Genomic DNA, 15,429 nt, shown 5'->3' with positions numbered 1-15,429 from the left:
AAAAGTCTTGTTATAAGTCTTGATTACGGTGCAAATAAGTTTAAAGGTGAACAGGTTAGGATAGGTCTATGGCCTATACAAAACATGTTCACAGAAAAACATTCTAAGAAAATGAGATTTCATTCTGATCAGTTCTGTCTATTTTGAATTCCCTTCATAATGATCTGTTTTTGGGCATCTGTCACTTTAAATCCAAATTAGCTGCTGTTGGCCACGCCCCCCCAACTCAACATTTAAACTCGCAAAGTGGCTGCAAAAAGATGTGAAAATATACAACTGTACATCTTTGAAAAACAGAAGTAGATTCTCCTGTGCAGCTAAGAAGAATACAGCAGGATGGTAAGTCAACAATAAAACACTTGTCTTTTCCAGCAGTCATTGTGCAGCACAGCAGTAAAACTAGCTGTCCACATGTGCTGGAACTCTGCTTTGGCTGCTAGGTGAGGAGGCTGGGTGTGGCTGGGGTTGCTAGGTAACAGGGCAGTGCCTGTCAGTTGTGACTTCTTAATCATTTTTGGGCCTCTTGTCACTTTAAATTCACGTAATCTTCTGCTGGCCACGCCCCCCAAACTCAACATTTACACTTGCAAAATGGCTGCAAACAGATGTGAAAATATACAACCATACATCTTTGAAAAGCAGAAGTAGAGCCTCCAGCACAACTGATAAAAATTCAGCAAGTGGTTTCTGGATGATGAACGGTCAGCGGTAAAACCAGCTGACCAAACGTGCTGGAGCTCTGCTTGGGTTGCTAAGTAACTGCGCAGTGCCTGCCAATAGGGACTTAATAACATGAAAATTTTTTTAAATGGCTCGCTTTCCAGACACCAAAAACCATTAACTTATTTGTTAAAAACTGGCTAGGTGGTTTTTTTTACAGACTTAGTCTTTTTCTAGAAGCAGTTGAGTCCCAAATGGAAGTACAAAAACATCCAAAATATACATTTTTGCATAATTGTTTCCCTTTAAATATCCTAATAAAACATGAGACCGGTCCCAGAAGAACATGAGTTGATCTGATCTCCTTTTTGCTTTTTTTAATTCTGACCTGGGCGTGTCGGCAGCGCTGTCCGGACGCTTGGCCGGTTTCAGGGCCGTCTCCGCAGCAGGCTCGGCGTGCCAGCCACACGCAGCAGGAGCGTGGCCGAGGAGAAAGCAGGAGGCCCGGGGGCAGACTCTGTGTCAGCTGATAGTGCAGAGGGTGGGCAGGTCCGGGGGGAGGGCGGCGCGCCTGGGCTCGGAAAGGCTCGCCAAGACCCACACTCTCTTGGCATTTTGGCAAGGGCAAGCGGCGAAATAAAATGATCCAATTTAAGCGGGTTTAGGAGTGCCGAAGAATATTCAAATATTTATTTTTGCAGGGCATTCGGGGAGGCTGTGCTTGCTCCACAGATTAGCAAGAAAACCAAGTTTTCATCTAGAAAGCCTTAACGGCGGCAGCGGCTCCATCTTGATAGCCAGTTGGCCTGCAGTGGTGGAAAATAGATCCAACGGTGGAGTTGCCGATGCTCCGCTGTCTCCTAAATCCTCCTTCTACACTCACTGGCTTCGTTCTGACACAACCTTTCCTTTTTATGTGTCAGTCTTATGTGTGTCTCTCTTTATTATCTGATCTGGAGCGAATTTAAAAGCTAATTGACAACCTAATGACACAAAACTCAGTGTTGTTTCTACTCTGCTGAGTTTTTGTCATTTATCCACCAGTATTGTCCAGCATACTTCTGTATTTTCTGTTGGAGGCCGACATTGACAGCAGGACCATTCAAATGATTGCTTTTTAATGCCATTATTGTGATTATGGTTATTATTACTGCTAATGAGGGAAATACAGCCCTGGTTTTCCTCAGCATGAATTTCACCATGGAAATAAATGAGTAAAAAAGCCTTTATTGAATTACACTAAAAGCAATCTCAAATAAATGGGCCTTGAATCTGCCTCCATGAGACGACGCTCGCAACTGTATAATTTCATTGTGCCGGGAATGAGAACAGCGGGGCCAAAGACGCAAACAGACCCCTGATATGGAGGCTTCGGGATCGTCCTGGAAACGGTCGCCTGTGCACGCCTGCGTCTGTGCGCATGTGAGAGATTTAAGATCATATTATCCATCCCTGCCTGTGTGTTTTCCCCTCTGCTTTGAGAGACAATAAAGGGGCATCCTTGTTGTTGATGCAAATTTACTCTGAAATGGAACAAATATACAATGATGGTAACGCTGACGGTGTTTGGCTTCGTACTTTCTGAACTTTCTGCTGCCACATCATGAGAATGGCTTCATTATGGCAGCAGATTTTAACCCTGCAAGACCCAGGAAAAAGGTTCAACCTGGTAGGTGGATTCGTAGGAGTGAAAATATGAAGTTTTTAGATTTATTTTGCTTGTTTTTGTAAGGTTTATAAACATTTAATATTAAATTTAAACATATTTAGTACAAGTGTTGCTCAAAAGTTACATTTACACACATGTTCTAGAGCCTAGAACATGTGTGCAAGTAAAATCATCATTAAAATGTCTAGAATCAAGACATTTTAATGATAATTTTACTTCTTTTTTTGAATAATCTGGTCCGTGAATCACAAAGATTGCTTATAACAATGGGGTTCAATCTCTAAGTTTAGATTAAAAAAAAAAACAAAAACAAAAGAAAACTTAACATTTGTACTTTTTTGTTTGGCATAAGGACATTGTAATGTCACAACGCTGAGTTACAAGGTCAAGGGTTTTTGCTTCAAAGTTGACTCCTTTTTATTCACCAGTTCAGATAATGACTGTGGTCTGAAAACACTAATTTGTCTCCAAGAAATTGCTGTAATCATTTTACTATATTAATAAAAATGATTTATCTGTATTACAGTTACATCAATAAAAGGTGCAGGCTTCTAAACAGGACAGGCTCTGGTGATGTCTGGTTGTGTCTTTTCATATTTGTTATTAATCAAAATCATCTCCCAGAAATTTAAATCTGTAATCTGTATGACTGCAGCTCAGCATCTGAGTCATATAAGATTCTGCAAACTGGATAGTTTTGCAACAATAAACACATGAAAGTGGTTTTTAAAAAGGGTAAGGTCCAAATTTGATACAAAAACATATAAACTGATCGTTATTAAAGGCTGTTACTATAGACGATGTTCGTGCTGCTGAATGAATCTCTAAGAATCATTTCTACTATCAGACGTAAACATTTGATGGCCTGTGGATCAGATGTCTAGTGACATCTTTGTCAACATAAGCATTCTTCTGTGTGCACCAATGATGAACTTTACTTGGCTACTTTTATAAACTGCAGTATTTATTACTTTAGCACAACATTTATCTTTATACTTTTAATATCGGAGTTAGACCTGAACAAACTCCTGTTAGTTTACAAATCTAGAACAAACTTAGAAAGTACCATCTACTTACCAACCCGGAACAAGAATCAAACTTGGAGAACCAACATTTTACTTTATATTGTACAAATCTAGAACTCAACCCAGAACAACTGGAACCAACATTTAGTTTTATCAGAAGAAGAACCTAAAGGAAAACCTGCTAGTTTATAAATTATAGACTACTTATTCTTATTAAACACAGAGGACCAATATGTAGTTTGATACTTTTACCTTTTTGTCTTTCTTTTGGCTTGTTGTTTCGTTTGCATTTCCTTCTAATTCATGTAAAGCACTTTGAACTGCCTTGCTGCTGAAAATGAGCTGTATAAATAAAATTACCTTACTAAAAAATGCAAAGTTTCACTGAAACGTGCATTAAAAGTCCATTAACAATGTCAGCTTTGCATCAAAAATGTAATTATTTACTTGAATAATTTCAGGTAAATAATTAGGACGTTATTTGCAACTTTTAAAGTTGCATCTTTTCATTAAAAGTGCCATTATTTACTAAATGACACTTCATGACAACAGTCAGAAATATTCCTAAAGTCTTATTCATGTTTATTACAGGTGTTATGTCAGGTTTGTGTGTCATGTCAGTCTTATGCACAGCCAATATTCCAGGCCATGATTTTCCAACTACTTCCTTTTGTCTTCTTCTTCATGGTTTGAGCCAGTGGCAACATCTGATTGTTGATCATGTGACTAATTTTGACACGGAAAAAAACTTTTTATTGAGAAACGAGTTTTTCCAGAATTGCCATGTTTCCATTTAGCAAATTTATTTTCAAAACTGTGCATTTATATGCAGCTACAAACTTCTTGTTTCTTCCAGTGAAATTAAACTCTGTACATTTTATTTTCTGTCTGGGATAAATTTTTACGCAGTTAGCTTCGTAAGGTAAAAAGACATTTCTGAGAAAAGCTAAATCTGCATTATTTCTCTCCATTCACAGCAGTTTATCAACCAATTACATCAGCTGCCACTCTATGGTCTATGTGAGCGATGAAGTCTCATGGGATATTTATTGTGAGTGCATCAATAGACTTTGTTGTGGGTTTGGAGATCATGACCTCTGTCACATAAACCCTCCATTGTAAGGCTTAGCAGGCAGAGTCACTGGAGCTGAAGGCTGCAAAACACCACGATTGTGGCTGTGACATATCACACTGATAATCAAGCGTTATTTTCTGTTTTAGTCATGTTTGGGAAGCTGAAGGTTGGAGGAAGAAATGACTGCAGAGTCAGATAGAAAAAAAAAAACTGTTTAAAAGGACCTGCACATGCAAACACTCACAATAAATAATGGAAGTGATACAAAAAGAATCAGTTCGATTCAACAAACTTTATCTGTAACAAACAAATCAATGTTTAAACATCTTGTTTGATGGCATTAAAACTTGTAACATCCATCACAGCATATATATTTATACATGTTATCATAAATATATACATATAACATGTATGCCTCTCAGAGTATCCAACAATGTACTTATTTTTGTACATATATTTACTCAAATAAAAGTAAAAAGTCGCCATCCAAGAAATTATTCAAAAAGTATTTGGTAAACTCTTTTAATCATTTAATATTTATAAATGACATCATTAGATGGACTAAAATGTAAAACTTTGTTAAAGAGTTGGTCATTTTGTAATTGCAAAATAATAAAAACATGCCAAAAAAAATTCCAAATCATTTTCTTCCAATATAAACTTATGAAACTTTTACAAAAGTGCAGATGTGTTTTTATGTGCTTGGTGAAATTTTTGTTTAAACAATTTTGTTCTTCATTCAGCAGGTAGAAAATCCAGAAATCTTACACAAGCAATAATTCATAGCAAAATTACTCAAGTAAAAAGTACAGCTAAAAATAGTCTTAAAAGTAATTGTTTTCCAAATCATTTCTTAAATAAATGTAATTAGTTACTACCAAACTCTGTTCATCCGTCATTGTAAAGGGGTTATCCTGAGCCGTTTCTGTAGTTATGCTGCTACAGGCTCAGGCTGCCAGAGCTTTTCCACTTTTCCTCACCTTCTTCTTCTTTTACTCTCCAACTTGCATCATTTGCTCTTACTTCAACTGCTAACTTTTCTCTCAGTTTTTCCAGCCCTCTGCCTTTCTTCTTCTCTATTTTTTTGAAAAATAAAATGTTGATCATTATTTCTGGGAGAGTAAAGAGAAATAAAAGTTAATAATTTGTTCACAGCACTTCCCGATCTGTCTCATTTTCTTTCTGAGAGTTTCTGAACAATGAAACACCCAGAACTTATCGTTTGTTTTTCATCGTCTAGTGATCAGAATGATGTTGAGGTTCATATTTCACATATTTAACAGTTTAAACCAGATATTTATATACAACTTAACCAGAGAACGCACAAATTCATTCTTGCTGTAAGACCGTAACAGTAGCCTTAAATTATCATTTAAAACTGTAATGAGGTCATCTTTGATTTTAAACTGTGATTGATTATCTGAGACAAATATGAAGTGCATGTTCATATTTAAACTCGCATTTTGGAACAAAACAAGAATTAACATAAGGACATGTTTCTTTAACCAAAACTTTATCTTCATCTTTAATGCCATTACTCTCTTTCTTTGAAGAAAACAATTTAATTATTCGAAAGTTTAACAATTAACATGCTTATTTCCTTTGTCACTAAAAATAATGAGTGGCTTCTGTACTATTTATTCACACACATACAGAGATATATTCGTTACATTCAAGCACACATAAACACACCGAAACCCACTAATAGATTTCACCGTTGTCGTCAAAAACCTAATCAGCAGTCGAGGCGCTGCAGCAGAAGAGTCACATTCACCCACAACTTAAAGTCACTGTGATTAATTGAAATTATCTGACAGAAACAGAAAAGGAAAAACAGGTCACAGCAGCGGCAGCGTAAAAATAGTGGAGCGCCACTCAAACACTCGTAACAAGAGGATGAACGCTCCTGTTTGCAGCCGTTTAAGCACGTAGGAAAACCCACTTATTTACTCTCTGCTGACTTTTAAACCTCTGAGCGCGCATCAATCTACTTATTAATTGACCACGGATCCTCAATGTAAACACTGGTGAAATGAATATTTACATTAATGTCGAGATGTCTTACTTAATTGTGCATTTTCATCGTCAACGTGAAATTTAACTGTAAATCTGTTTTATGAGCGCTGCTCTTAGTGTCACTTCTGTGCAGATCTGCAGAGGAACACTGCTGTCTTTTCCCAGCATTCCTTGCTCTCATGTTGTTGTTTTTGTTCAATTTAAAGCGGAAAGGTGTTTTCATGTTGTGATCTGACTTTTGAACTTCTTGTTTCTTTCTTGGTTTGCATAAAAGTGAACTTGCATCAACCCGCCATTGGCACTCCTTTCTTTATGAGCTTGCCAACATTTGTTTAATCAAACAAAAATTTTATCTTTTAGAGGAAAAAAATTGTTACGTTTTTAGATCACAGACAACAGACTGAATCGTCTACTTTATGGAGAGCCAAAAGGGACACAATTAAACAAATAAACCACTAAATATGTGAAATGTGAGTTAAACAGATCAATGTTAACTTCGCCGCTCGACTTTGATGGAGTTTGACAGACAAAATGTGGCACTGCAGGAACAGGAAACATAAAATAATTAAATACGTATTTAATTAATTGTCTTCATCAGCTATTAAAAGTTTGCATTTTAATGATTTAATGGCATATTTAATAAATTATTTCTCTATTAAATAAATTATTTAAACATTTAATTAAACATTTATTTATGTCATGGTACATTTAATTAACGATTTAATGATGCATTAATTTATTTAGTGGCTCTCTATGTTATAACTCAAGCTATAAAACATTTTTTATTACTTATCTTTTCAGAAAAGAATGCAAAACGGTCAACAAAAGACGAAAATAAAACATGTTTTTCTCAATTTTGGCCCTAAAAAATAAGGGTATAAGTTACCTAACACTAAAAAAAACATAATAATAATTTGCCTTAAAAATACTTCTCCGTCCAGAAAAGAAAGTAGAATTTTTACCAAAAGTTTAAAATAAAAAAAAGAATAAGTTTGTTCACGCGATAAATCATTAAACAAAACATTCAACGCCATCATCCTTCTTTAACTTCCTGTTGTTTTCTTCCTTGTGGTTTACGCCACTGGCAACGTCCAGTTATTAATCATGTGACTCTTGTGATGCGAAAACAAGTGTTTCAGTTGCCGTTTTGGGGGAAAAAATTCTTTTGATGCAAACCAAAAAAAGAAAAGAAAAAAAACCTGAAAATAAGTACCTTATCCTATTGGCAATTTCTTTTTTTTAATCCAAAAACAAGTTTGTTTGTTTTATTTCCCCTGAAATTGACGTGTTTTCATTTAACAAATGTATTTTCAAAAAAAATTTATTATGCAATTATACGGTCAATGGAAATGCAGCTATTGTGTTGTGTTGACAGTATGGTGTAAGACGTCCTCTGTCTTTAACCAGTGCTATCTAAAAACAACCAATCAGAGCCAGGAGGTGTGTCTTAGCGTTGTCAATCACCCTATGTGTGGCTACCCTCCAGCTAGCAGAGCCTGCTGTGAATGCTAATGTGCTCGTTAAGCACAGAAAATGACAGATAATCAGTTTTCCTGTAAATGTAAGTTGTTTTTCTGCCATTAGCACATTCAGCAGCACGTACATGAGAGTGATTGACAGCAATAAGCCTCTCCTCCTAGCTCTGATTGGTTGTTTTGGTCAGAAGTGAAGCATTTCTTCGGACAGCAACAGTAGCTCAGGGAGAAAGTGGAAGAGATCTATGCTTTCACAGATTATCCGTCTCACATTATACTGTCACAACATGGTGACAGTTTTAATAAATACATTAAAAAAACAGATTTTTTTTTTTTTTTTTAGAAAAGTTACATTCTTCAGCTTTAAGGCCCGAGGGCAAAGCCATGAATGAAACATCAGATTTCTCTTTCAGGCTGTCTTTCATAAACACCAAGCGAAAAGTAAAAAAAAAAACATCCACAAATCTCCATTAATGGCGCTCTTAGCATCCATTTGCTACCTGCAAATGAGACACACTGAGACACCTGCGTGTTCTCCTGAAACAAGAGGCCTCCGCGCCCTCCTCCCATTTACACTGGCAAAGATAACAGCAAGTAGTGAGTTGCGGGCGAATAGGGGAGGTGAGACCGTTAACTATGAGGGATGATGTCGATTTATCATGATATTACAGCTCTGACAGGGAAACACACCTGTACTTTTTGATGTAATTTATTGACTGGTTTGTGGATGCTGAGCGAGAGGGGGGAAAAAATTAGTGCAGCTTTAATTACTGCTGCTGCTGGTTAAAATATTAATGGGGCACAGAGTGTTGCATGCTCATTTCTGTTGATTTTTAATTAGCAGTAATTCATTTCGCACAAAGCATGTTGATGCCTCTGCCGCAGACATTAGCGAAGAAGCTGAATAAAGATGTTTTTCAGCGAGGGAGAGAGGGAAGCGGCGTGCATACTGAGCGGGGCGATGGGCACGGCGTCTCAGACGCTCTCCAGGCCGGAGAAGAGGCAAGGACAGGCGTCTGTGGATAAAGGTGGAAGGAGTGGGGGGAGGAAGACCCTCCATCAATGCTGACAAACCCAAATCAGCATCTTCAACTGCTGCTTCAGGGATGAGAGCTCCGAGTCGCAGGCAGAGGAGAGGACGAACCGCGGCGTGAAGGGAAATGGATATAAGCTGACTGAGTGGGGATGAATGGTTTCCGTTTTATCACAACTCCAATCATTAGACAGCTTAATATGTGTTGTTTTCAGATGAAGAATATAAAAAAGAAAAAAAATCAAATTAAATCACAATGACCTCAGAGTCCGCATCCTCCCCCATCCCCACCCCTTCATCCGCCTTTGTGTAACCAATCTTTTTCAAGATTGGATGCATTCTGTGCACAGTTTTTTTTTTTTTGTCTTTAAATGAAGCAATTTGCTTGTAAGTGACAGATGCGCACAGGCCTATTAGTGCAGCGGCGATTAGGAATCTTCCGAAGGATGGAGAAAAAGAAAATAACAGGAAGAAAAAAAAACACCCTCATCAGGTATATTTGAGATTTGTGGTTGGCACGCGACCAAACCTTTTTCCTCAGACGTTTCTGTCGAAGCTGTGATTCACCCTGTGACCCTTTTACAAGGAAGAACGCAGCAGCCCCCTCCTCCTCTTCCTCCTCCTCCTCCCCTTAGAGTGTGCGTGCCATGCCAGAGTCCGGGCTGGCATCTGGGAGGTTGTGATTGAGAAGTGTAAATAAATAATAATCCCTGGAAAGGAGACCGGCACATCAGCATCTGTCGACTCCCCAGCTAATAGTTTTTATTGTGGTGCCATCAATTTAGCACTCTTTGTTTCCTCGATCCCCCCTCCACCCGCCGCCGCCACCAACACCGCCGCCCGCACCGGAGCAGACAGCTCCCTGTATTTTTAATTGATCTGAACAGATTTTTGTTTAAGGGTCTCTTCCTGCTCTCCATGGCGTCTTGGAGATGACAGCGTACGGTTGAAGACGAGATCAAGTGCCGCATGTTCACCACACGTGTCAGGCGGTACAAACCAAACTAATTGGTAATCTTGAGCTTTCATCGATCAAGGTGAAAGGTCATCTTCATTTATGTTACACAAAGCAAAACATCACAAAGGTGAATTTTTATATTTCATAATCATTGTTAAATTTCTAGAAGTAAAAATTTCTAAAAGTTAACGCACATCTTTATAGTAACTTACATATCATGTTTAGTTAGAATACAATAATTTGGTTTATAAATTCACATCTGTGAATCTCTATGATGTCACAGAGGAAAACTCTTTTGATTGGATAATTTCTGACACCCTTTTCCTCATTGGCTGGATTAAAAGAGTCTCACAATGCCACCAGTTTGAGAAAAGATAAAACAAAAATATTCAGTTAACAAGAACAAGACAAGAAAGGATTTTTGAAACCCTGCTTTTCTGTGTGTTTAGTTGCAAAAATAATTCTTACTTCTTGTCATTCCGCTCAGATCCTTAGCTAGTTCTAATGTTGGAAATGTAGCAATAATGCTTTTACCATTGATAAAACAGGCAGACTACATTTCTGAAACAGTGCAGAAAAACGACGTCATCTTTCACAACTTCTTCTGTTCGCCTGGTAGAAATTCTACAGGAAGAATCCAAGTGAATGGGAGAAAGCACCGATGGAGCAACAAAGGGAGATGAAATTGCACAGTTTACCTTCGTGGTAAACTACTGAAAAGGAATTTGACTTCCCATCATAGCTGTATTTGACACCTTGAAATTAACCTCTGTCTCTTTAAGAACCTCCCACCCTTTCTGACACTGTGCCTTCTGTACATCATCACAACAGTGCTCTACATATTGTCCATTGATGCCATTTGCAGTGGCTCTTAGGACTGAGAAGTGGTTTGTATGATGAGCTCAGCAGGCTTGCAGTTCCACCAGGTGTTTGCTAATTGCTGCTGCCGCTAGTCTGGAGGAGCTGTGAGACAAAAACCCAGCCTGCAGACTGAAGCTCCAAGGCATAGTGTAAGTGTGAAAATTGGAGTTGTGAAAATGTTAAGTGTTTTGGAAATGTTTTATTTTGAAAGGCTCTCCAGATGGGGAGAAGAGCGAACATTCGGGGACAGCTGAGCGCGGGACAGCTGATTGAGTAGCGGAAAAGAAATGAAATGTTCGACACTGAGAAAGAGCTCAATTGTTTCTGTGGATTATTCTACAAAGGAGAATCACAGTATCTGGACACCCACAAGTTTTACAATTTATTTGTTTAACTAGGCAGTTCATCGTATGAAGAGACATTAAGGCATTTTTAAACATACAAAATTGAGTCAAAGCAAAACACCGGGTTTGGTTTTGATACGTGAATTATGTTATAACTTGATAAACAGCTCAAAAAAGTCAATTTTTGCATAATCACCCCTAACCAACTCTTGAATATTTTACATTCTTGAACAAAAGCAAATCCTTCTTTAAAAACAGAAATAGTACTTCAGTGCAGAGAGAGGCGAGAAAGCTGTGAATCAAAACCGGCGATTGCGTCGCTACCAGGTAGCGGTTAGCTAGTTGTGCTATTCGCAGGACGCTTCTTATCTTGCCTGTCACTTTATTATCCCCAAAAACAACTGATTTTGAACACTTGGGGTTAGCAAACTCCACTGACACAATGATAGCAGGACTAACAAACTAAAGTCACTTCCCTTCACATCCACGGCTTCCAATATTCACTTAAACTTCCTCCACCAGCCAAAACAACATAATGGCAGCAGATGAAAGTGCTTAGAAAGACAAAGTTCACTTTAACAAGAAATATCGTGGCATGAGACATCGTCACATCCGTAAGAGCATTTAAATAGTTTTTGTCAAACCGTTTTAGCTTCATGTTTTCAACAACTTTATTAAGTTGTTCTTAAATTAGCTTCCAAATTAGAGGAAAATATTAAACGTAACAAGGTGGAAATCTTGATAATGTGCCTTTTTTTTAATAAAATGAAGTACATTAATACATGATGGTTTGTAGATGGAGAAGTTTAATTGTCATTTTCTTTTCTTTTCATGATCACAGAGGAGTTACACAGCACCAAACCTTTACTTTTGGTTTTGCTCCATTTGTTGCATTTGGGTACTCAGACGTTTGTATTTGTCTGAGTATTTAAGGTTGTGCATAAATGGGCCTTTACTGGCTAATTTGTTTAAGCTAACATGTTGTTCAAAAGTCCACTTCTATTTGTTTAGTCAAACTGATTGAAGTTGACCAGAAAGCAAGTTTATGCAACAACCTAATTATCTGAAAGCTTCAGTGAAAATCATTTCTGAATCGAATTGTGATTCTAAAAATCAGAATCGAATCACCAGACACATAAAAGATTAGCATCTCTAGTGGACACACAAAACACGGCCCTGCTGATTGTGTCCTACAGACATTAGGGTATCTTTAGTTGTTTTTTTTGTGGGTTTTCTTGTAAGATGCGATAAACACACACAAAACACAAACACACACTCCTGTTGGTACAACGTGTTTACACATCCATCATCTCGCGCAAACAGAAGAACTCCGTTTCCATCTCGTTAAACTTCAACTGCAGCCAAATCAGGAATGTTCGCAGATTGTCCCACAATTCCAGATGACAGACACACACTCTGCACATACAGTGAAAATCACCCACTCTTTCAGCTGTGGGTGTGTGTGTGTGTTTAAAAGGTAAAAATATGCTGGTGTTTTGTGGACATGGGAAGCAGGCTGATGGGTGCATAAATAAGGCATGTTGGAACATCTGGTCTTTGTTGTGCGTTCAGCTTTTTAATGTCTTCAAAGAGCAACTCTGACGCATCGCTGACTACCGCTCCTTGCTCCTGCTTCATTTTACCATGGAATAATAAACCATCTTTGGGGAATTGAGTCCCTAAGTCTCTCTCGCTCTCTTCATTTGGATATGCCGGTGCGACCCTCCTCTTCCCCCACACTCTTCCTTTCTTCCCTCGCTTCCAACTCCTAGCACCCCCATTTAAGGCAACTTTCCTTTTTACTTAGTTGATTTTAAATTTTTTATACCTCAGGGAACACTGGTGTGTGTCACTGCAGTCACCGGCTGTGTTGCTACGAGCACAATTAAAATTCACGCACACTTTCCTCGTCCCCCATTCCCCCGGCATGCTCAGACGCTTCCTCTCCGGACGACGGCAGACATGGAAAGTTGTACATTTCTGATTATATGCAGAGTAGATTTAGTCTGGAAGGCCCTGCACTCAACACGATTAGGCACCCAGAGCCATAAATTAAACACACGCAGGACTTCATAACTGAGTGATAATCCTGTTGACCACGAGAGCCGTGTTTAGCTTGTACTTTCATTACGAAGCACAAGTTTCGGGCCGTGTTCAACCAGTGCTGCTGCTGCTTGAAATCAACCAGTTACATGACACATTAGGAAATGTTTCCAGCGCGACACGGAAAAGCTCCAAAGACACAGCAACACGCTCTCACAGTGCGTCTCGCTGCTATTTTGAGAGAACTCATTCACTTTGCACATGGTAATTGAAAGATGACGGCAGACTGTATTCCCTGAGAAAAAGATCATTCACAAGTGGATTCAATGGGAGGAAGTGTCGAAGAACAAAGGGCATTTTCTGGGGGCTTCAGCGCGCTGGTGTTGTGGCATCTGAATGCTGTGAAAATTGGCGTGTGTGTTGAGGTCAGGCCGGTTTTATTTAGTCTCATGAGTGACACATGACTCACTGGTGATATAGATTTACCGAGTTCAGCTGAAGAATTAAAATATCCGAAGACTGAGCAGCTGGGGACCAGCAGATTCATGGCTCTTAATGTTTTTGACATGAAAATCTGCTAAAATAGTTTTAACTTTGGCAGAACTATTGACTTTAATGAAATCGAAAAGGGTTAAGACTTCTTTTCTTAAAAGTGCTTAAAGTTATACTGAATGTTTTCCTTCCTAATTTGTCTACTTTGAGTGTCTAACATTTAAATTGTATTGTAAATAAGTTTTTCATCACGTGATTGCAAAACTAACCACTTCTAAAACATTTCCAAACGTACATATTTTTTATGAATTATTAATGTATTTATTTTTTTTTTTAAACGTCCTTTATGGTTTAATGATTGCACCATTTGTGCATCAGTTTCTCTGCTTTCACTGCAAAAACAAAATTAAACCGAAGTATTTTGGTCTATTTTTTAGTGTAAACATATTTACACACTTGAATTAAGACAATACTAACTTACAAGTAACTTTTCTGCAAGATATGGGAGCTTAGTTTAAGTAAATAATTCCTTAACATTGACAAAAAGTACTTTTTCTGGCAGATTATTTCACATATAGCATGGAAAAAATGTCTTATTATATCAATATCAAGGAGTTATTGCCAAAACCAAGCTCCTAATTCTACATTTAAGTTTGATTTATTTTAATTCAAGTGTACTAAGATATTGTCACTAGAAACTGGATCAAAAATACTTGGCAGGATTTTGTGTTTTTGCAGTGTTCTTTCTCAAGGAAAAAGTTTAATTGATTTTAGTTTTTTTGGAAGAATGGTCCAGAATGGTGAGCAATGGGAGAAGTTCATGATCACAGTGAGTGCAGTTCTCATTACCAGCTTACAAATAATTAAAAAGGCCTTAAAATAAGTATCTATGAGTAGATTCTTTCTACCTTTTTTGTATCCAAACATAATTTCTCTGAAAAAAGGCAAATATTTGACATATTCTGGGTGAAGATGTCAAGAGAATTACAAAATCAACCATAAAAAACAAAACCAAAAAAAAAAAACATTCAACATTAAACATCATGGGCTGAAAAGCCGCTCAGAGAGGAAGAAGCCATTATCCAAAACCAGCAAAAATCACAACAAATAAACAGAAATAGACAAGAGAACACATGAAATATTTAGGCAACATGCCAAGATGTCAGCCAGGAGGTTAAAGATGCAACGGAAATGAAGCAACACTTTAGTTTCAAAGCGGGTTAAGGAAAACAAAGTCAGTGTTTTAGATTTGCCGTAAAAAAGCTGTGATTTTGGCACAATGGAAGTTTAAAGACAGAGCTGAAAAGATTTGTGAAAGTAAACAGGAAGCTTTAGAAATATAACCCAGTCTGTCAGGAGGAATGGGCCAAAACATCAGCAAACTACTGTGGAAAACAAATGGAAGGATAACCTAAAACACGTCAAACTAAAGGCCCAGGGACCAAGCACGGCCCGCCACAACTTTTTATGTGGCCCTCTAGACTCCAGAGCCACATAAAGAGAACTTCAAGATAACAGATGTATGCTTAAATATCATTTTATCTGTGAAATCAAAGCACTTTATTACATTATTGTGAAAGGATATTCAACATAATTTCATTTAAAGAAGTGATCATGGATTGCTGAGACAAAAATGTATATTCTGTTATATATAATGATTAAGATGGCTTTATATCAAACAATATATATATATGATATATTTAAATCCATCAGCCTTTCATACATAAATCCCAGGACCCATCTAAACAATCTTTCCTAATTTTTGAATCTGTTTGCAG

The sequence above is a fragment of the Xiphophorus couchianus genome, chromosome 3, assembly GCF_001444195.1.
Source record: "Xiphophorus couchianus chromosome 3, X_couchianus-1.0, whole genome shotgun sequence".
NCBI classification, from domain to species: Eukaryota; Metazoa; Chordata; class Actinopteri; order Cyprinodontiformes; family Poeciliidae; genus Xiphophorus; species Xiphophorus couchianus.
Note: the sequence above shows the minus strand (reverse complement) of the source record.